Genomic DNA, 20,856 nt, shown 5'->3' with positions numbered 1-20,856 from the left:
CCAGGCCACGGGGGTCATGGATGGACGGCCACAGGCTCACACACTGAAGGGCCTTGACAAGGGATAAGGGCCAACGTGGAACAGAAGAACCAGGCTTTCTTGGCCTCGGTGGCTGGTGGCCAAGACGGGCCACCCTTGGTCCCCATCCTGATAGGGGGGTGGGCGGGGTCCACGCTGGTCAGACTGTGCACCTATCACTAACGTGGGCGCTGGCTTTGCCATGGGCCGACCCACATGGCATTTTGAAAAGCAGTTGTTTGGGGTAAAGGAGGGGGGAAATGGCAAAAATGTGGTTTCTGCATACAAAAACAAAGATGAGGCTTCCTCCTATTCTAACCTGTCCACCCAGCCCTCAGATGTTTGCGATCCATAAACAGGGGCAGTGAAACACAGCACGATTAACCATTGTTTTCATACTAAGAATTAAAACAAAAAATCCCAAGCCATCTAACCACACAGCAACCTAACAAATAGATATGTTCCCTCTGGAAGAGGCTTGAAGGTCAGGACCCTGGAAACGGGAGGACTGCCTGACCTGGAGCTGTTGTCTATCCTGCACAGCCGGGAAGGCCCTGGGTGGATCCTTCCCTGGGGACAGCGGGAGGGGAACAAGACTGCTTGACACACGTGCGTGTGCACACACACACACACACAGACACACAAGGCAGGGGAGGGAAGGTGCCTTGAGGCCTGTGCTCGCAGGGTGGAGCCAGGAAGGGCGGACTTGGGGTCCAAATGATCCCCCTGCACCCCTATCCCACCTTCCTTAACCTGCTGCAAACCTGGCTTCCTCTGCCATGTATCCTGGCAAGGAGGCTGTGGGCAGGGGCCACACAGGCCAGGATCCCACGTGGGGCCCCGTCATCTGTCCACAGTGGTATCTGCACCTGGAACTCTCAGGGCTGCAGAGCTGGGTTCAGCCGGCAGGGCAGCCTGTCCTGGAGCCCAGAGGTGGGTTAGTGCTGACCTCCGGGCCCCAGGGCAGCCGTGCCCACCCCCAGGAGACATGGCTTGGGGCCTGGCAACACCAAATCCAGGTCCATGTCCAGATGAGCCCCGGGGAACGGTCAAGCCTCACTGAACTGTCTAACCAAACCTGAGTCATGAAAATTCTAGCCTCGGGGCAGTAGGGATATTTTATTATCACTCCTAGGGATAAGCAGAGCCCCAGCACGGCACTAACCTCTCCGGAACCTGGAGGGATTCCTCCCCAAAGTCCACCTCCCGTCCAGGTATGAGGAGCAGTGAGAAGCCTGGGTGCCCAGACCTCTGTGGGTTCCACAGAGGGCCGTGCCTCCCACCAGCAGCCCCAGCCCCACAGCACGGGCCACACGTCCACATGGAGGGAGGAGCTAAAGGTACAAGACACGGCAGAAAGTGAGGCACGGCCTGGGAAAGCCGAGGGGAAGACAAGTGTGACTCAGTTTACCAGCTGTCTCAGGAGAGCAGGTTTTCACTTTGACGCCCCAGGACCACTGCGTCAGTGTCTTAGGCTGTATGTGGGGACACCACAACCTCACGTTAACGATGCCTGATGACCAGCGTCAATGTCAAAGCCACATCTGTCCACGCTTCCCCCCGGGGCTGCCCGCTCCCCCGCTTTACTCCGTGGACACCATCCGTGCCGTGAAGACTCATGACCTAAACATCCAGCAGCTTCAACAACATCGTCTTCTGCTTCTGGTGGAAGCTACCATACAGCAAGTGTGGGCGACTCTACCCAGTCACAACAGACTTCCTGGAAGCTCCGCTCCACCCTTCCGAGGGGCCCGGGCCGGTAACAAGACGCCAGACCTGGGATCCCGTCTCGGCTCTAGCCCGTGGCCCCTCGATCCCGCCACGAGGGAGAGAGCGTGTGGGTGGAAGGCTGTCCAGACCGGCCAGAGACATGCATGGGCCGGCGTCAGGGGACCACAGAGGACAGAGCCACAGAGGGTGGGTGGCTGTGGAACCCGCCAGAGCAGCTTCTGTGACAAAGGAGGCTGGCCACCGGGAGCCCTGCCGAGCCCTTGGACAGCAGCGTTGAAGGAGCTCCCAGAGCCGTCAGGCAGGACCCCAGACCCATGCTCTCTGCTGCACTGGGGAGGCCCGAGAACAGAGATGAGCTGAGCCCACCCTCCTGCCTCCTGGCCGAGACCCAGCCCAAAGCAGGCCGAAGGCGCGGAAATGCTCGGGCTTTGGCCAGAGTCCCACTCTTCCCGGATGGCCCTGGACTGGGACCTGCGTTGTCACTAGAAATGAGCGGATGGCGCTTTACTTCCTGCCGAAGCCCAAGCCAGAGCCACTGGTCTGCATTTTCCGCAAACCTCAAGGGGCCGTGCTAGAGCCCAGGAGGGTGTGCTGTCCTTCTCCACGACGGACTCCACGTTGGCCAGTGGTGGCCCCACGGAAGATCCCAGCCCCGTGAACCAGCACGCGTGTCGGGATCTTCCCTGCATGTGAGGGACTCACTCCAAAGAACCGCGTTCGGAGACCAGACAGCAAGGCCACAGGCTCACCGGGCTCATCTCAAACGAGAATTGCCTTACTCAAGTATGTTCTCGCATTATCTTGAGGAAACATATTACAACCTTCCTCTTACTGAAAATGGTTGATCCTGGTAAACATCAGCTGTTCGAATCTGGCTTTTGAGGTCGAAGCATTTGCACTGCCGGTGAAGATTATCTCGAAGCCCTGAATCACATGCTGCGGGCTGCCGGGCTCCCTGGGACAGGTGCTGGTGCCGAGCACTGCGAGGCCTCTCCAGGAGCCCGTCCACCTCTGCTAACAGACTCACAGGCACGGGGTCGCAGCCGCCGCTGTGCCTCGGGCTCTCAGGCGGAATGGGGTTGGCGTCTGGGCCGTTCCACTGCGGGTGTGCTCACTGCACGGCTCCCTGTGGGCACTTCGGGGGCCGCTCTGACACCCCACGTACTCCTTGCTCTGGGCCTCTCCACAGAGCCCGACGATGTTGTCAGGAAAGGCTCCCTCGAGTGTCTAAGAGAGCATGTTGATGGAGGACAGTCTGCAAGTCGCGATGCCCTGGGCGCAGGCAGCTAGGGCTGCACGAAGTGTTTTGGGGTGGAGCGGGGCCAGGGGGCCAGAGCTTTCAGCGCCGTCCACCTATCGATCACGCCCGGCGCTGCGATCTGAAGTGCTCTCAAATGGCTTGTGCTTCGATTTTGCTCCTGGCAGGGCTGAGAGGCCAGAGGCTCAGGAAAGGCCCCGTGGAGGTCTGGAAGGAGGGCAGGCCACTCTGCTGAAAATCACCACATCCGTCACCCGACAAGCACTGATGTGCGGCTCACATGGAACCAGCCCAGCCCCGGTTAGGGGACACGCAAGGAAAGCGATGTGAGCAATTAGCCAGCTCTTCCCTCGAGTCCGTCAGGGTGACCTGAGGCCAGGACACAGCGACAGCCCTGGGAAGGCACACAGGAGCCGTAACTCAACCCCTTGAAAAAAATCAGAACATCAGGCCACCGATCAAAGACGGCTCCGGGGCACACGACAGGGCAGCAGGTCTGGAGGGAGCTAGACCCTCCACTCAGCAAAGGCTGCTTCTACTGGACAAAGAGCAGGGTTTTGTTTTTTTTAAACATTCAAAAATTTATTTATTTTAATTATTAAAACAAACTGCAGACAAAAGTACCTAATGTATCAAAAAGATGAGGGAAATATATCAGTATCTCTTAATTCAAGGGAAAATTCTACGTTCCATCTAATTCCAACTCAGTCAGTGCTGACCTCCCCTGGTCTCAGTCTCCCCATCCATAAAATGAGACGATCTGTCAGGTTTCTCCCAATTTGGGGATCTTAAATTCATCTCGGTACTGGGAACTCTGTGGGGTATATCCCAAAGAAAGAGAAGCGACGCTGGGGGGCTGTTGAGACAGTCTTCAGGGTTCCTGCGGGGTAGAAGGGTCAACTCTGGAAAATGGATCAATCCCAAGGAAGAGGGCAGGAGAGAGAACTCACTGTTTCCATCCTGAAAGCCAGCAGCACCTCAGACGACTGCCCCTTTGGAACCAACCTCCACTGATGGATTTGGAACTAGGCGGGAAATCTGTTCGGAGGCTAAGAACGCCTGACCCACCCGTGTCTCCCGCACGTGACCCCGACGGTGATTTACCAGGGTGGCACGAGGTTGGAGGGGACCATGGGACAACCTGAGTCCTCCAGCTGGTGCAGACCACTAGCCGTATACAAAGGGTTTACAAACAAAATCCACACCACGAACCCCAGTGTACACGCTGGCCTCAGCCTGCAGCGTGCTGGACGTTAACAAGGAGACGGGCTCCGTGGACGGCCCGTTGCAGGGACACCGAGCCTGGGAACAGGTGTCTGCCCCAGTGACGTCCACTCGCGACAGGCCTGCATAGACAGCTGAGTGTTAGCGGACAAGCCGGGAGTCCCAGGGGCTCCGTTTTCTGGGTTTGCCAGTCTGGCGACCCCATTTCCATATTTGAATGTTCTCACCTCCAGGAACAGAGAATTTATTGTGCATGAACAGAAGTGTCTTAGGGGAATAATGAACAGTATTTCAACCTTGCACCCCCCCCCCCAAGCACCACCCTGACATCCTTTCCCCTACGCTTGGGCAAAGCAGGAACCATCATCTCATTTTACACGTAAGAAAAACAGACCAGGTGAGTCATTTTCCAGGTTACAAAATAAACCATTAGGGAGGGCAGAAGTTGTTTGTCAATTTAAGTGGCATCAAGCTCCCCTGAAAATGTGACAATAAAATAAGGAGAAAAATGCAATTTATGTCTCAGGTAATAAAAATGACACAGTCTGGCCTGTTGTACACGGTTCTAAATGAGGCCTGGAGAACACACTGGTTTTCGGAGTGTACCTCCTGGGGACTAGGGCGTCCAAGGGCGACCCCGTCCCTGGGAAAGCCGGGATGTTCCAGCTCTAATACTGCCCAGTGCTGAATTGGCAGGAGCTGACGGTCCGGGGCACCGATGGACAGACGGACAGAAGCAGAAAGCACAGACTTCAGGGCTGAGAACAGGCGAAGCTGAGAGAACCGGGGTGCTAGGGAGCCACGGCTCCTTCAATCCCTTTTCCGTGCGGGCCCGTCACCCCAAGGAGACCCACGCATCCTGTCCCTGTGTCCCTGTGACGTCACCGTGAACGGCCAAGCCCTGCTGGTGAGGAGTTTCCCAAAGGGCAGGACCCAGCAGACGGCCTCCTGCCACTGGAAGGAGGCGGGGAGTCGTGAGCTCCTAGGGAGTCGGCTCAGGGGCGGCAGGGAAGCCGGCTGTCAGCGTGGCCGGGCACAGAGGTGGCAAAGGCAGGTAATCATGGGGGTCCTGTGATCTGTCCCCTCCCCCACCAGGGGACTTGTGGGCTGGGTCTCCCACCTCCTCGAGGCCACACAGAGGCCGACGCAGCCGGGACTGGGAGGCCACGAGTCAAAGTAGCCAGACACCCAGGAGTGCGGCTCCCTGCAGTGAAGATGGGGCTCCGAACGTCCACACGGACACAGTTACTGGGATAGAAGAGCCATGTCATCAGCTCACTGAGAAGCGCCGCACGGGAGCCCACAGCCCGCGCGCCAGCAACAGAGGCAAAATGCTGATGTTGGCTGCGCTTCAGCCCCCTTCCCAGAAGCCTCTGCAGGACAAAGACAGGACCTCTGCCTGGTGGCGAGACTCAAGCCTGCTCAGGGCGGGGAGCGCAGGGCGGTCAGGACAGCAGGTGTCGGAGGGAGTCTGGGGTCCAAGGGGTGACATGCGGAGGCCAGGGACATCAGCACCCGCTTGTCCTGGCCCACCTCCCCGCTACCCCGGCAGAGGCTGGCCAATGAGGTCCCAGGGCTCCGCTGGGGCTCTGCTATAACTGAAGACTGTTTTCATATCAATGGCAAATCAATTCTGAGTCCTTCCAAACTTCCCATGGACAGCGATTCCCAGAGTTGAGAAGCTGCCAAGAGAACTCACTTTCTACCAGTTTGTAACAACCTGGATTTCACTCTGCTGGAACACAGGGTTTTAAAACCCTGAGATTGGAGGGTGTGAGCTTGGCATCCTCCGCCAGAAAGCATCAGGTCCTGTAACGTGACTCCACCCCCAGGACAGGGTTCTGCCCCCTCCATCCCCAGCCAAGATCCCAGGCCAGCCCTTCCACAATCTGCTGCTGGTCCGTGTGCATTCGGGAGGAGCGCATGTCACCGCTGGACAGAATGGGCCATCCTCAGTGGACTGTTCTAGAACCCGAACCACTCCAGTTCTCTGATGAAGGCAGGCTTCCAACGGGGAGCGCCCACCTTACAACGGGGCCACGGGAAGTCTGCGTGGAGCAGGGCAGGCTGAGGGACACTGGCGGTGACAGCGCCACTCCTCATTTCCAGCAGGAGGCGGAGCACAGTGGGCAGTGCCCCCCACGCCCAGCCCCGGGGGAGGGCAGGGCTGCAAGGGAAACTGGCTCCAATGCTGTGCCACGTCTGGAGAGCTGGTCCACGCGGCCGTGAGCAGAAGGAGTGGGCAGCCAGGCACAGCGTCTATGTAGGGAGGGACCAGTAGGGCCAGCATCCCAGTCCACCCCACTGACCCCATCAACATGTGTTCAGTGAATGACTGAATGAACTACAGGTGAGTCCCGTGCGATTTCAAAAGAAATGTTCAACGTTAAAATTATCATCCACGAGTAGGGATGTGAAAGGCAACAGAGACATCATCGTGAATGAGAATTTCCTTAAGAAAGTTCTGAACACTCCGTCAGGTGTATGGTGGGCCCTGGCACAAACGTGGACCAGGAAGAGGGGAGGAGTGGGGCAGGGGGAGGCCGGAAGGCAGAGGGGCCTGGAAGTGTAAACAGGGAGGGGGGGCAGAAAGGGCAGGGGAGAGGGAGGGAGACGGAGCCGCATAAACTTGAAAACCATCATCAACACGTATCCCTCCGGCTCCGGTAGAATGTGTGGCAAAAGTACAGCATTCAAGCTTTTCCAGAAAGCACGGATCCATTTCTCGGTAGCAGCAGTTACCTAAGCAACACCCGCCCCGAGAGCGGTGAGGGAGTGAGCACCTGGAAAGCCGGGAACCACCGCCTCTCTCCCTGGACCTGGGGAGGCTCTGGAGAGCACCTGGCACCACGTGCTCCAGCGGCCTGGCCTTTGCGAAGTCACAGCCGGGCTGGTCGCTGTGCTCACTCTGGGGACGTGAGCTGGCTCCGGGGGCTCAGGGGCCCATTGGGAGGTGGACACGCGCCCCTCCGCTCACACGTGCCCATGCGCACACAGAAAACACTAGTAACAGTACCGTGATGGGCTCTTAGCCATCACGGAGGATGAGCGCCTTGGCCGGGACCTGCTGCTTCGCTAGGTGAGTCTCAGGCCTACACGCGCCAGAGAGGAAAGGAAGGAAACCTGACTGAGGTTGCGACAAATGAACAAACACAATGTCAGTGCTGACTTGCCCTGAAGGGACATCAAAAATAAGTTCCCTGTGGTAAAAACTATAAATGTGATGCTCGGCTTTCGAAACAGACAGCATCTCTGGAAATTGCCCGAGAGTGTTATCATTCCCCCTCCTACAGGGGAAGCCCCTCTTCTGAGTCCAAGGGCACTGGATCCTCTCCTCTGGCTGGGGCGTTCCCGCTTGCTGGCTGGGTCTGGGGGGGGGCAGTGCGGGCCCTCTCGGAGCTGCACACCTTCCAAGGTCCAAGCAAACACCTGCTTCTGGGGCGCTGAACAGGTGAACAGGCGAACAGGTGAAGAGGTGAACAAATGAAGGGCTCGGGGGAAGGCTCAGGGACATGTTTCCACGAGGATTCCAGCTGACACCTCCCCTTTTGCACCAAAGGCTGAATGCTCAAGACCCACACCTGTTTCTCTCATTCTTTCATGATGCTCGCACCCCAAAGCCACCCAGCCCCTCGGGCCACTGGGGTCAATCACTTTCACCTGTCTCCTCCGGGAACAGACTGTGGCCACCTCTCACCTGACCGGCCTGTCCATTGAGGACAGCCACGCCTCCCCTCCCTCTCCTTCAACCTGAGCCGTTTCCGCATCCTCATGGTCTCCTTGGAGCCTTAACAAAACAGCTGCTTCCAGGGCCTGAGGCCACGGTGGAGGGACGCACCTGGCCCCTGGGACTCCACCTTGAAGCTGACCTCTCTCAGGGAAGCCTCCTTGGGAAGCTGCTCGGAGCCTCTGCACTCCGAGCCCACCTGGGTCCCTTTAACAGGATGATGAATCTAGAGCAGGTCTATGGCACGAGTGACGTCCCAGGAGGTCGGTGGAGGTTTCAGGGTTGGCCCCGTAGGAATGGGAAAGCTCACTGGCAGGAGCGCCTCGAAGTGGTTTTGGAAAAGGACGGTGTGGGTCTGGAGTCTACACGTGTCTCTTTCCCACCCGCTGGGCCTCTATGAATGTGATAAGGAGCCTCTCAGGGCTCTGGAGTGGTCCCTGAAAGGCTGGGAAGAGCCCCCGACGGCTGAGCGTGCTTCCCAGGCCTCACGACACAGTGGGGCCCCTTAACCTCAGGGTAGGACACCCTGCCCCATAGGCTCTCACCTGATTTGGAAATGGGCGGTGGAAACCTCCATCCTCCCCGGGCCTGGGAGACCCTGGTCACTCCGTGGGGAAGCCCCCTGAGGGAGCTCCCCCCCCCACCCCATCCCCGCGCCGGCCTCCCCCCAGGCCCCCACACCCCCTGCCAGGCACCTGCCTCAGCACAAATGTTCCCAGGGTGACTGTCTGGTTTTCCACACTCGATGGCTCTCTTTCATCAAGTCAAACAACAGAATCAACAGATGGGACCCCACTGCACACTCCAAGGAGCCGCAAACTAATTGTTTAATGAGAAAACAAAGCAATTCTGATAGAGCCGTGCAAATACCGCATCGGACTCCGGCATTGCAGAGCTCAGATGTGCTCCTGAGAGCATGTCTACACCCCGCAGGGACATGCCCTCCTCGTGGGGCCGCAGCCCGCCAGCAGGTGGATGTCACGCACACGTGGCGGCCGGGGATCCCGTGAACACACTCCCCCTGGCTCCGTGCACAGGGGAACAACGCAGGTCTGTGCAAGGCAGGAGGTGAGCGGGGCGCCTGGCACAGCAGGCTGGCTGCCACGCCCCCGTGGCCTCCTGGCCGTGGAGCAGCACCTGCGGGGTGAGGACGCGTTGTCTCCTCTGGGTCACGGCGAGAGACCAAGCCATGCTTACAGGCAGGACTGGCTTGAGTGAGAAATGTGGAAACGTTAAAATGCGTATCATTTAAAACGGTTTTTAAACTTTTCTTTTAATTCGAGAATGCGCTAAACAGAGGCCTGAGAAGCTGTCCCCTCCAAGCGCCGTGGGTCCTGAAGAGCACGCCCCCCCCCCCCAGCCTGCAGTCCACCCTGGGGTGGCTCCTCCAACCTCTTGAGCCTGGAAAGTTCAGACAAAGCCCCACCCACCTACGGGACCACCAGGGACAGCTGGGGGCGAAGGTGCCCAGCGAGCTCACCCGATCCCAGGTTCCTGAGCACGGACCACAGACCTTCCTGATTTTGGCTTTGAGGTCGGTAACAACTGTGCTAACCCAGAATCCATAGCAAGTGGGCAGAACCTTAACCAACACTGGTGATGGTTTTGTCACGCGGCTGACTATGGGATGGTCTTTCCCTGAGGGCACAGCCCACACACCCCTTCTGGTCCTGCTGCCGACAGGTGACCACTTCCATCTCTGAGCCCCGGGACAGCAGTCCTCCGCAAAGACAAAGGGTTCACAACCGTTTCTTCCTCTTCTGCTCAGAAGTATGTGCTGAGTACTGCCCTGCTCTAAGCTCAGCATGAGACGTGAGGGGTTTGAGACACAGAAAGGCAAAGTCTGAGGCCAGCGCGAGCTTTGGCAGCCGGCAGCAAGCCAGTGGCCAACGAACGCTGCAGCGGGGGCACGCGGATCAGGCCAGGCCAGGCCCCTCTGCAGTGGGGCGGGCGACCCGCACACACGAGGAGCATGGAGAAGGTCTCCGGGACATGACACTGAGACACTGACACCCCAAAGACGGGAAGGGATGGGGGCAAGGGGCCAGGAGCGTCAGCAGGTACAAAGTCCCAGAGCTGAGTTAGCCCTGACCCAGCTCCAACCCCAGGGGCCTGGGGCTGGGGAGGGAAGCAGGGGCAGCAGGGAGCCAAGCAGCCAAGCAGCAGCCCCCTTCCCTGCATTTGGACGTTCACGGGGCAGCCAAGATGGAAAATGTGCGGACGACGACATGGGGCCTTGTGCGGATGACGACGTGGGGCCTTGCCAATATAAACGATGCCATTCCTGATGCATTACACGCAGTATGTTGAAGTTTTATACATGTGATAAAGTGGCTGAGCTTTACTTTCACAGGCCCCTAATTACTGTTACTAGGATTTCATAGAGGAAGGAATCTCAAGAGGGGCCTATAACATCCTTAGGTGCATTGCGACAAAGCCGAAATTAAGTCTTGCAGCCTCAGATTCAAATACTGTCTTAGCACTCCAGCTACGTTAGCGTGAGTACCCACGGCTTCAGACTTTAAAACATCTCCAAAGTACCTTTTCATAAGCTTTAGTTACATATGGAAGAGAAATGCACGATTAAATATATTCATACTTTAAATTACATCATTAAATTTTATCAAATAGGAACATTTTTGTAAAAGAATGGGATTCAATATTATGCAAGCGTAATATAAGAGGGAGGCTGTGAGACCTGTATTTCTGGAGCAGGAATTATGGCCCCTGAGTCTGTTGGCTTCGAGGGGAGTTGTGTAGCTCAGACTCTGGGTTCGAGAGCACCCCAAGAGCACCTCGCTGGCTGCATTCCCGTGAGGGCAACATTAGGGCTCCGGCCAGGAAGGGCACAGTGCCCTGCCACACACACACAGTCACTGCCCCATGGAACTGAGCCAGTCTGGGGGCTCCCCACTGCTGCTCCCCTCTGCTCAGTTGAGATATGTTCTCCTGTCCTCCAGCCCCCACCATGGAGCCCAGGCCTGGGAGGAGGGAGCTGCAGGGGGGTTCAGGGAGGGACCCCGTTCCCTCCACCTGGTCTGGGAGGACCAGGAATCAGGGAGGACGGGGCAGCAGCACTGCACCCTCGGGGACCAGGCTGGAGAAGGGCTCAGAAGGGGGGCCTGGGAATCCAAGCGCTGCTGGGCCGCTTACTACCCCGAAGTATGGGGACGACAGGTCTGGGGCAGGCCACAGAGAATGTTGGTTATTTCTAGCTAAAGACCATTAGGGCCCAGCCGACAAGAAGAGCGTTTCACCTCCCCCTTAACTGCCTTCTCCTTCCTTGGAGTTTAAATAGGGGGCCTGTACCAGGAAGAGAGCTCTTTCCAGAGATAAAAGTTTTTGTTTTGTTTTTTTTTACATAAGAAAGACTTCTCCTAGAACTTCTGCTGCTCCTGCCTCCTGTGAATTGTTTTCCCTCCTTGGGAGCCAGACCCTTACCCCTTTCTACTTAGCTCAGGAGGGCAGGTAAGCCTCACTGCCTGACAGTCCAGGGGCCCCTTATTTCTTTGTGGGGATCCAGTACGAACATAATTAAATTTGTTTTCCTCCTGTTAATCTATCTTATGCGAATCGAATTATCATTTTAGCCAAAGAACGTAGAAGGGAAGAAGGGACGAGTCTTCGTACCCTACAGGGACAACGGCTTCCTTCTCTGAGTTTCAGTTGTCCCAACGGAACGGGACAAATGACGTCTGTAACACACACCACAGGTGTGAGGCATGTCTTCCTGACAGGTCCAGAGGCTAGGAGCCCCAGAACACGTTGCTGGCCCTGTGGGATTCTGGTGAGAGCCTCGGCCTGGCCTGCAGTGCGGCCTCCTCACTGCGTCTTCATGGAGAGGAAGAGCATGCTGGGTTCTCTTTTTACAAGGGCGCTAATCCCATCATGAGGGCCCCTCCCATGTCCACATCTAAACCTCACAACCTCCCCACGGCTCCACCTCCAAATACCATCACCCTGGCGGCTAGGGCTTCAACATATGACTTCGGGGAACACAGGCATTCTGTCCATAACAAAACCACATGGAAGATTCCGGCTACGGGCGGTACTGTGCACAGTATCTATCATAGCAGGTGCGCACGCAATGGGATTCTAGCAGTTCTGGGCCAAAATCATCCGAAACCAGCTTTATCCACCAGGCAGACTCTGCCTGGGGGTGAGCAAGCACAGAGGACCCCTGTGGGTCAGGAGCAGAGGGGCTCTCGGGCTCCCTACTCCCCCCAAGTGCAAATTCAGGCCCCGGGTCCAGTCACCTTTGACAAATGCAGGCTGGTCGTCTAGACGGGCCTTCCAGAACATTGTGCTAGCAATGATTCTAGCACAAGAAGTTTAAGAGAAACATTGACTGTTTCCCAATGTATGGGGAAAGACGATTTGTTCCTCCCAAAGCCTCATGGCTGTACTAACGTGTAGCTGTAACCAGGACGTGGAAACGGGCACGGCTGGGATGCAGTGGCGTGTCTGAGCACTTCTGTGTGACTGGTGCCTGCATTCCCCAGCCCTGAGTCAAGCCACCTGCTGAATACTCCAGACCCTTCTGCTGGTCTTGGACCCCCGTGAGCAGACATCAGAGACAAAATCCTGAAGAATTTCCTCCTGTGTCCTTAGAAATGCGTCCGGCACTGTCGTCATATGGCGGAGATGAAACAGGTTATCAAGGGTCTATCACATCATAACGATGGTGAGGGGCTGCCTACCTCGCCCAGCGTCGTTCTGGCCCCTGCAACTGCCTGGGGGCTCGGCACCCGCTGGACCTCATTGCAAACGTAAGTTGAAAGGAACAGCATCTATTTTAAAAATCCTCTTAGCTGTAAATCATGATTTGTCATAAATTCATCCTAACCCAACTCACCTGCATTATTTAAATGAACACATACTCACGAGGGCTTATGCCCAGGGCACAAAAGTGTACTTGTGTTTCCTGTAACTCTGTGTGATTTAAACAAGAGGTGATGCTCAATGGAGCCATCGTCTGCGGACGCACATCGGGCTGCGGTGGCCTCTTGATTCCTGTGCCTGCATCCTGGCACGTGTGCTCTGCCTGCTCTCTGAAGAGCTCACACTGAGTCAGCGCTGACTTTCTGCAGACTAATCTATATGAAAATGCAGTCCTCACCTAGCTGATTTATTTTCACATTTAGATGTAATAAAATTAATAGTGCAGTTCTCATTTCAGTTGATGAAATTAACTCAGACTTTTTAAAAAAAATCCAACTTCCTTCAGTTATTTTCTTTATTTTCAAAAGGAAAGTTATTCCAGTCATTTGATACAAATGGCTTTAATTAGTTTAAGGCAAACATAACCTTTAAAGAATACAGGCTTGGGATCGCTAGTCTATGTGCTAAGGGGTACGAAACAGTGCTGTTTCCACACGTTGATTTGTGACGTCGGCCTGCACAATCTGATTTGGTTTGGCTGCAGAGTAAACCACCCGTCACCTGAAAGAATAATCCCCCTGCAGAGGCCATCAAGAAGCCAGCCCATCTCCATGTACACAAACCCATCTCTATGACAAGGGCAAGCACATTCTGCAGATGCCACAGAGCACGAGACCCGACCCGGCCACGTGCCATGGACTGTGCTGGGTACAGCCCAAGATGGGGGCTTGCTCCGGCGTGCAGGATGGCAGACGTGTTCTAAGGAACGTGCATTTTTAATGACTACTTCTTATAAAGGTATTAAAAATGAAAAACAATTAATCCTACACGTACCATGAAGCACCTAGTAACAAGAAACGCTTGTTTCAGAAATACTCAAATGCAGGTTCTCGTCCTGAGTTCACCTTCCACCAGGTCTGCTGGGCTGGTTACCACCTCGTCAGCTCTGTGTCACCTAGAGTCAGAGTCTCTGTCCACCAACCACACGACTACTGCAGATCTGACCCAATGCCCGGCAGTGGCACCTTGAATCCCATTCCTTCCCCATCAGTATCTTGTTCCCCGGGAGCCCCCCACCGCCCGAACCCCCTCCCCAGAATGAGCATGGCATGCTGCTTTAGAACCTGCTCAGTCCAGAACCCCTTCTCCACCCCTCCTGGACACAGCTCAGGGCTCGTCCCCCCGCGACCGTCCATGACTCCCCACGGCAAGCACAACATCCTTGCCCCGCCCTCCGCTCTACTTCTCGTGTCTTTACAGACTGTGCTAAACTGTTGGCTGATGAATCTCTCCTTCTTGGAAGATAAACTCTTTCAAGGTGGAAACCATGTCTCCAGCATTTCTGTCCATCACACACCTGCACAGACACGGGGTTCAGTGGGGATCCCCTAGCCCTTTGGCCAAAGTCACGCTTCCACCTCGGAGACCATTCCTCCTCTCTGCCTCTGGGCAGGCAGAGCCGTGGGCTTCTCCAGCTCACCGCACTGTCTGTATCTGTCCCGGAAGCTACTATTTCCTGGGATTTGTCTGCCTTCCTGGCTGACAGTCCTTCCTCTCTGTGCAACAGAGAATGCCACCCTCAGTAAAGCCTTCACATCAGGGTAAACACCTCATTGTTCTGCGTTTTCAAATATATATATTTCTATTCTGGCATATCGCATTCAAACGACTCGTTTCAGGTCTCTGAGCTCCTGGAACACAGAAGCCATGTCTTTTAATCTTTAAATCTATTTTAAATCAACTGTGTGATCGACACAAAATAGATGCTTAATGAACATTGGATGGCTGATTAAATGTATATTTGCTCAAATGAATGAACGACCACCCCCTGGAAGAGGTAAGTGGGCTTATCAGTCTGCCCCCTCCCATGTGCAGAGCAGTCGGACAAAAGAGCAACAAATCAGCCAATAAACAGGAAGGCGGACACACTATCTGGCAGAAGCCAAGGCAGCTAGCGTGGGGGTTTTCCATTCCGGAGCAAAACCCTCACCCCAAACCTCGAAGGCCCCACCACCAAGTGGCCAGCTCCCAGCGCACGCGACCTCGAGGAAGATCTGCGTCCGGAGGCTCTGTGGTTACGGAAGTCACAGCCAGCTTTCTACTGGCTGATCCTGAAGCTGGGCTGCCAGACACCTGAGCACACCTACGGCATGAAAGAACAAGGTCAACTGGAGGACACAGGTCCGTGAATGGCAGTGGACCTCATGCAATGGAGACGAATGTGTAAAACCATCAGGAAGCACAGCTAGTTTCTAGGAAAAAATACATAAAATATATAATACACATTATGTTTAATATAGACATGTGGAACATACGTGTACATATACCTGTGCTCTCGTCTATCTCCATGCACTCTGTCTTACTCTGGAGCTTACACCTACACATGTCAATCCACATTAACATGCGTACATATACATTTGAAAGACACCATCAGGGCTGCTGCGTGGCTTGGTTAGTTAAGGGTCCAGCTCTTGGATTTGGTTCAGATCGTGTTCTCAGGGTTGTGAGATCGACCCCACGTCAGGCTCCACACTCAGCAGGGAGTCTGCCTGAGATTTTCTCTCCTTCTGCCCCTCCCCACCCCCACTCACATACTCTCTCTCTGTCCCTCTCTAAGGAAAAAAAAAAGAAAGGAAGGAAAACAACTTCAAATATCTTGAAATAGAGAAGAATGTGATAAAGATTTTCAAAAGACAGAGATGTGACCTTGGGCTTGGCAGTGGATTTTTGGCTATGACACCAAAAACATGAGCAGCAAAAGAAAAAAACAAATAAATTGTACCTTTTCCAAAATGAAAAACTTTTACGCATCAAAGGACAACATTAAGAAAGTGAAAAGACCCACAAAATGGCAGAAAATATTTCCAAATCATTTATCTGAAAAGGGTTTAGCATTCAGAATACATAAAAACCTGTAACAACTTAATAAGAAGACAAACAACCCAATTAAAACACGATTTGCTCAGAAGGCTCTAGCCCCGCCTGCCACTCGGCACTGAGTGCCCCACAAGGGTCCTTCCCCTGGCAGCCCCCTCCCTCCCTCCACTCCAACACACGGCTCGGCCTGAGGACCAGGGAAGGCCACCAGAGACACACTCCAAGGGTAACTGTGGACCGCGGGCCAAAGTGCCGTGGACGGAGGACACAGGACTGTCCCGACACAGGGACCTCAGTGATGGCACGTGCCAGTCAAGGGCGCCATCAGCCCCACCCCAGTTCCCTGTGCAGGAGGCTCTGAGGAACGGGCAGGGGCAGTGATGAAATGAGCAGCAGATACTCGCAATGGGGCCGCATGACCTCAGAGTCCAGGGCCGAGCTCATCCAGAGCTGTCCTGGACACTCCCTCTGTCTGGGACTCACGATGGATGTCCAGGTGGCCCAGCGGGAGCATGGGTCTGGCGCTATGCTCTGCTGAGATTCCACCCGATGGCCTCGTGAAGGACTGGCCCCGTCCCCACGCCACACTACTGCTGCCCTGGGCAGGACGCTTGCACAGGGACATCTCTCCTGCCCTTTGTCCACTCCACGCAAGAAAACCAAGGCTGAGATCATCTGCCCCTTGCGGGCAGCAGAGCCTCCTTGGTTCTCCCTTCAGCCTGGAAATTTCTCAACTTCCTGCCGGCCCCCTTCACTACCTGCCAACGACGAAACCGCTCCGTGTGCGATGCCTGAGCCACTCGGTTCTGCCCGGGGAGCTCCCCTGTGGGCCCACGCAGCACCCCTACACCGCGCTTGGTCCCGCCACTTTGGGGCACGTAGGGGGAGCAGGCAGAAGGAAGAGGGGAGCACCCCCATGTCCCGCACAACCACTGCTCCTTCCCTGGCTAGTCTCCGGCCTGGAGGAAGGGGATCAATTTGGAAGTGAGTAAACACACAATCTGTATCCTGAGGTGCTCCTCTCCTCCCAAAAGGCAGCCTCTCCTCCGCTCTGTCCCCAGCACACACCGCCACCACCCACCCCTGGTGCAATTAGAGGCATGAGCACCCGGCTTTTGACAAGAAGATGGAGGGCTCCGCCGTCCTGGCGGTTAATTGGCGGTGTTATTTATGTGTGTTGAATGCTCCTGAAGTTCCCTGGCTGTTTCTGATGCAATTAGTTTCATTGATGGCAAGGTTTATGAGTTGAAATAGTGGGAATCAAAGGACCGCCTGATACAACGGAACACAATAAAAATGAGCGTGCTCGGCTAGTTTCCATGCAGAACACCTAGAAAATGGGTTTCGAAGTTTTTACAGGGAGATAAAAGATCCCTCCGGCTTGCTCAATTACTTTATCCACACTGGAAATATATAGGCCACAGTCAGAGGGCAATGAGCTTCTGAAATAAAAGGCAAATTTTGCTTGTAGGCTGCCCCAACATCTAAGTACTGCAAAAACAAATCCGAATTTCTATATTTCAGTGACTCCTACACTCAGTAATGGGCACATAATTAACATTAATTCAGGATAATTATTACAGAAAATTCAAAAGAGGCTTCACACAAATGCTTCAACACATGTGACTTTGGATTTTTTTTTTTTTTAAAGATTTTTTATTTATTTATGTGACAGAGAGACAGCCAGCGAGAGAGGGAACACAGCAGGGGGGTGGGAGAGGAAGAAGCAGGCTCATAGCGGAGGAGCCTGATGTGGGACTCGATCCCAGAACGCCGGGATCACGCCCTGAGCCAAAGGCAGACGCTTCACGACTGCGCTACCCAGGCGCCCCGTGACTTTGGATGTTTGCCTGCGACAGTTGTGCACGTACGTGGGACTGACTCTGCACCTTACTTTCTAAATCAACGTAAATGTTAATAGATAATATGCCCAATGAATAATTACTCAAATTCCAAAAAAATACAGAAGGATATAACGTGAAATATCTCCCTCCAGTCCTAAACCCACACGCAGAACCCTCTTTGGAATTAATGAACGTTAGCCCCGCCTCTGTGAGCCTCTCAGACATTCTGCACATTTACACAAATATGAAGATACAGGGTTTTTTTTCTGGACACAGATGTTCCATGATATAGGTTTACATTGTGCCTTTTCTCCTAAATCTAACCACGTATCTTTGAGACCCAGGTAAAGAAAGTGGGCATTGTCTTTTTAACAGCTCTGAATATCCACTGTGCCAACGACCCGAGTGTGTAGAACCCTCTCCCCCCGTTTCGAGGAGTCCTGCGTGGGAAGGAGCAGAGCACGCTCACTTTTACTGTGTTCTCGTACACGGACATGACGACTCTTCCAGCCTTTTGCTCGTACAAGCTGGTACTGCCACGAGCAGCCCTGCGTCCTTGTCTCCTGCCCCCCAGCAGTTCAGGTGAAGGTACAGCCCCTAGCAGAGTGGCTGGGTAGGAGCCTACAGTCTCTGCGATTTTGATTTTGACGTTGACAAACTGGCCATGCCATTTCTGATTTTAATGAGTGAGCACCCACCCCCCCGGGGGCGTGTGCGGCTGCCGGCATCCACCCTACCGGTGTCAGGTGTTGCCCGGGGCCAATCTGAGAGGCCGTGCTTGTCTTAAGAGAGATCCCTTTACTTCGGGCTCCTCCACTGAACACGTGCTTACTGAGAACCTACTATGTGCCAGGCACTGTTCTTGGCCCAGGGGAGTACACGGGGAACCAGACAGAGGACATTTCCTGTGCCCCGGAATGTCCATTCCGATGAAGACAGACCCGGTATCGTAATGACTGCGAGAGGCACCTTCCCACAGCTGAAAAGGTCCCTCTGCTGTACGTCCTCTTCCGTGAACTATATGCCCGTGACATCGGCCTCTTTTCCCTTTGGACTGTGGACCTTTGTCTTATAGATTCACGGAGCCCTTGTGGCTGGGAAAGGAATGGCAAAATGCTTCTTCCCGTCACTCTCATTCTGATCAGGCTTTCTTTTCTCTTCTTTTTTCTTTTTAAGATTTTATTTATTTATTTGACAGAGAGGCAGCGAGAGAGGGAACACAAGCAGGGAGAGTGGGAGAGGGAGAAGTAGGCCCCCTGCCGCACAGGGAGCCCGATGCGGGGCTCGATCCCACAACCCTGAGATCATGACCTGAGCCGAAGGCAGACGCTTAACAGCTGAGCCCCCCAGGGGCCCCGATCATGGTTTCTGTGGCCCACGTTTTTATTTCTACGGGGTCAGATTTGCAAGTCATTTCATTCAGGGCTTCCGGGGTTTTGCTGTTCCGGGAAAGAGCTCCTCACTGCAACAGCACGTCACGGACTCTTGCCGGGCATCGTTGGCTCCCTCTGAACGTCTGGTGTGAGGTACGGATGCGCCTTCGCAATCCGCCTGGTGGCTTCTGTGTTCTCGGCACCATCATCCTGATGACCCACGTCACCCTTGATCTGAGATGCCTCCTTCATCACACACCAAGTGCCGGCCAGGAGCAGAGTCCATTCGTACATTTTTGCATGAATACACACACACACACACACACACACACACACACACTATCTTAAGATCAAAGAGCAAAGAAAGTTGATGATAGAATTGGGCAGGCGATGCACCTGTGTTACTAAATCCAAACCCCCCACCCCATGTTTTGGCTGCTCCTCTTCCTGAGGTCCCGGAGCAGCACAGACCCTGGGAGCCAGGCCCTCCTGCTGTCTGCAGACCCCGCCTCCACCCGCTGGTCCCGTCGCGCTGGTCCAGGCCATGTTTCAGGGTTAGCACACTTGGGACTCACTGCGAAGAGCATGGGGACAGTGGTGAAATGGGGAACAGGTGAATACTCTTGTCACATAGCAAACTTCCCTGGAGCCTGGAATCACGAACAGAAAGCCTGAATCACAGCCTGCCCGTTCTCACTTGGCCAGTGTGTGTGGCTGTCTTCCTTATGTGGGTGCATCTCTGCTCAGAAACCAGACCGGGAAGCTGACAGAAAGGCCTATCATCCGAAAGGCTTAGAACCCTGTGAGGACAGCCAGAACCCGGCTTATGAAATCAAGCTCAACCCGATTGTCAAGGTTGAGTCATGTTGGGAATCCCTTCCTGAAATGGGCCATGGCAATGCTTCTTTCTCACAATGTTCTCCTGGACGGTCTTCCCACCTCTGCTCTTCCAAGAGCTTCCATGGGGGGTGAGGGGGCACAGGACCATGATGGAACCCCCTGCCTGGGTCCAGAGCACCTGCCCATGCCCCCAAAGCTGTACGCAGGCAGACGGGCTTGCTGGGTGCAACGCTGCCGTGGGCTCTGCCCAGGGGCACAGGCAGCCCGTAACTTCGGTGCTGTGGTTGTGTGGGGTTACCATGGGAAGTCATGGCCACGTAGGGTGTGTGTGTCACATATATGCTGCCTTACGGAGTAGGTGCAGACAAGAGCAGTTGTTAGAAATGAATCCTCACTTTCCAGTTGGACACATCGACGACTGAAAGAAGATCTCACCCACATGCTTCCAACCTGGTCCCACGTCCTGGGCACCCACACGCTCCCCCAGTGCCAGCTGTGGCCGGACAGAGGTGAGAGCAGAGCCGGTGGCTGCACCCGCCCTGGGAGCTGTGCCCACCTAGCATGGCCGGCCCTGCCCTGCCGGACAGGAGCCGTGGGCCACGGAAAGGTATTCCCCCTGCGCCTGCCCAGCTAAAGGAACTCGCCCTTCCCTTCCCCACGCTGCAGCCCGAGAGTCCATGAGCACTCCAGCCCAGCAGAAGCAGCCGAGAGCAGGTGGCAGGGAGACTGCTCACAGCGGTCATAATGGGTCACAGCCCAGCATCTCTGCAGACTTGACGCGAATACTCGGTCACGCAGACACAAGTGTCAGCAGCTCCTTCCTGGAGCATTGGCTTCACTCTCGTGTCTGCAAGCCCCTCACGGAAGCCCTGGGATCGTTTGCCTTACTTGATATTTTAACAGACCATCTCCATGCCTCCAAAGCTCTTCGCGAGCACAATTTTAATAGCTGTCTCATCTCTCAACAGAAGCATAGATTGCAATTTGCTCAGTCCCTGCTGTTGGGCACTTAGACCCTTATTATTTTTGATTGCTCTATTTTAAACTATATTCTGTGGCATGTCCTTACACCCCCCTTCCCCC

At 54.9% G+C, this 20,856-nt stretch overlaps 1 protein-coding gene across 1 annotated transcript in view; it reads right to left on the bottom strand.

Moving 5' to 3' along the window:
- TCERG1L (transcription elongation regulator 1 like) overlaps positions 1-20,856 on the bottom strand; it is a 182,832-nt gene that overhangs the window by 65,509 nt on the left and 96,467 nt on the right. The window lies entirely within an intron of this gene.

Source organism: Ursus maritimus, unplaced genomic scaffold, assembly GCF_017311325.1.
Source record: "Ursus maritimus isolate PB19 unplaced genomic scaffold, ASM1731132v1 scaffold_7, whole genome shotgun sequence".
Taxonomy (NCBI): Eukaryota; Metazoa; Chordata; class Mammalia; order Carnivora; family Ursidae; genus Ursus; species Ursus maritimus.
This window is presented reverse-complemented; position numbering and strand designations above follow the sequence as displayed.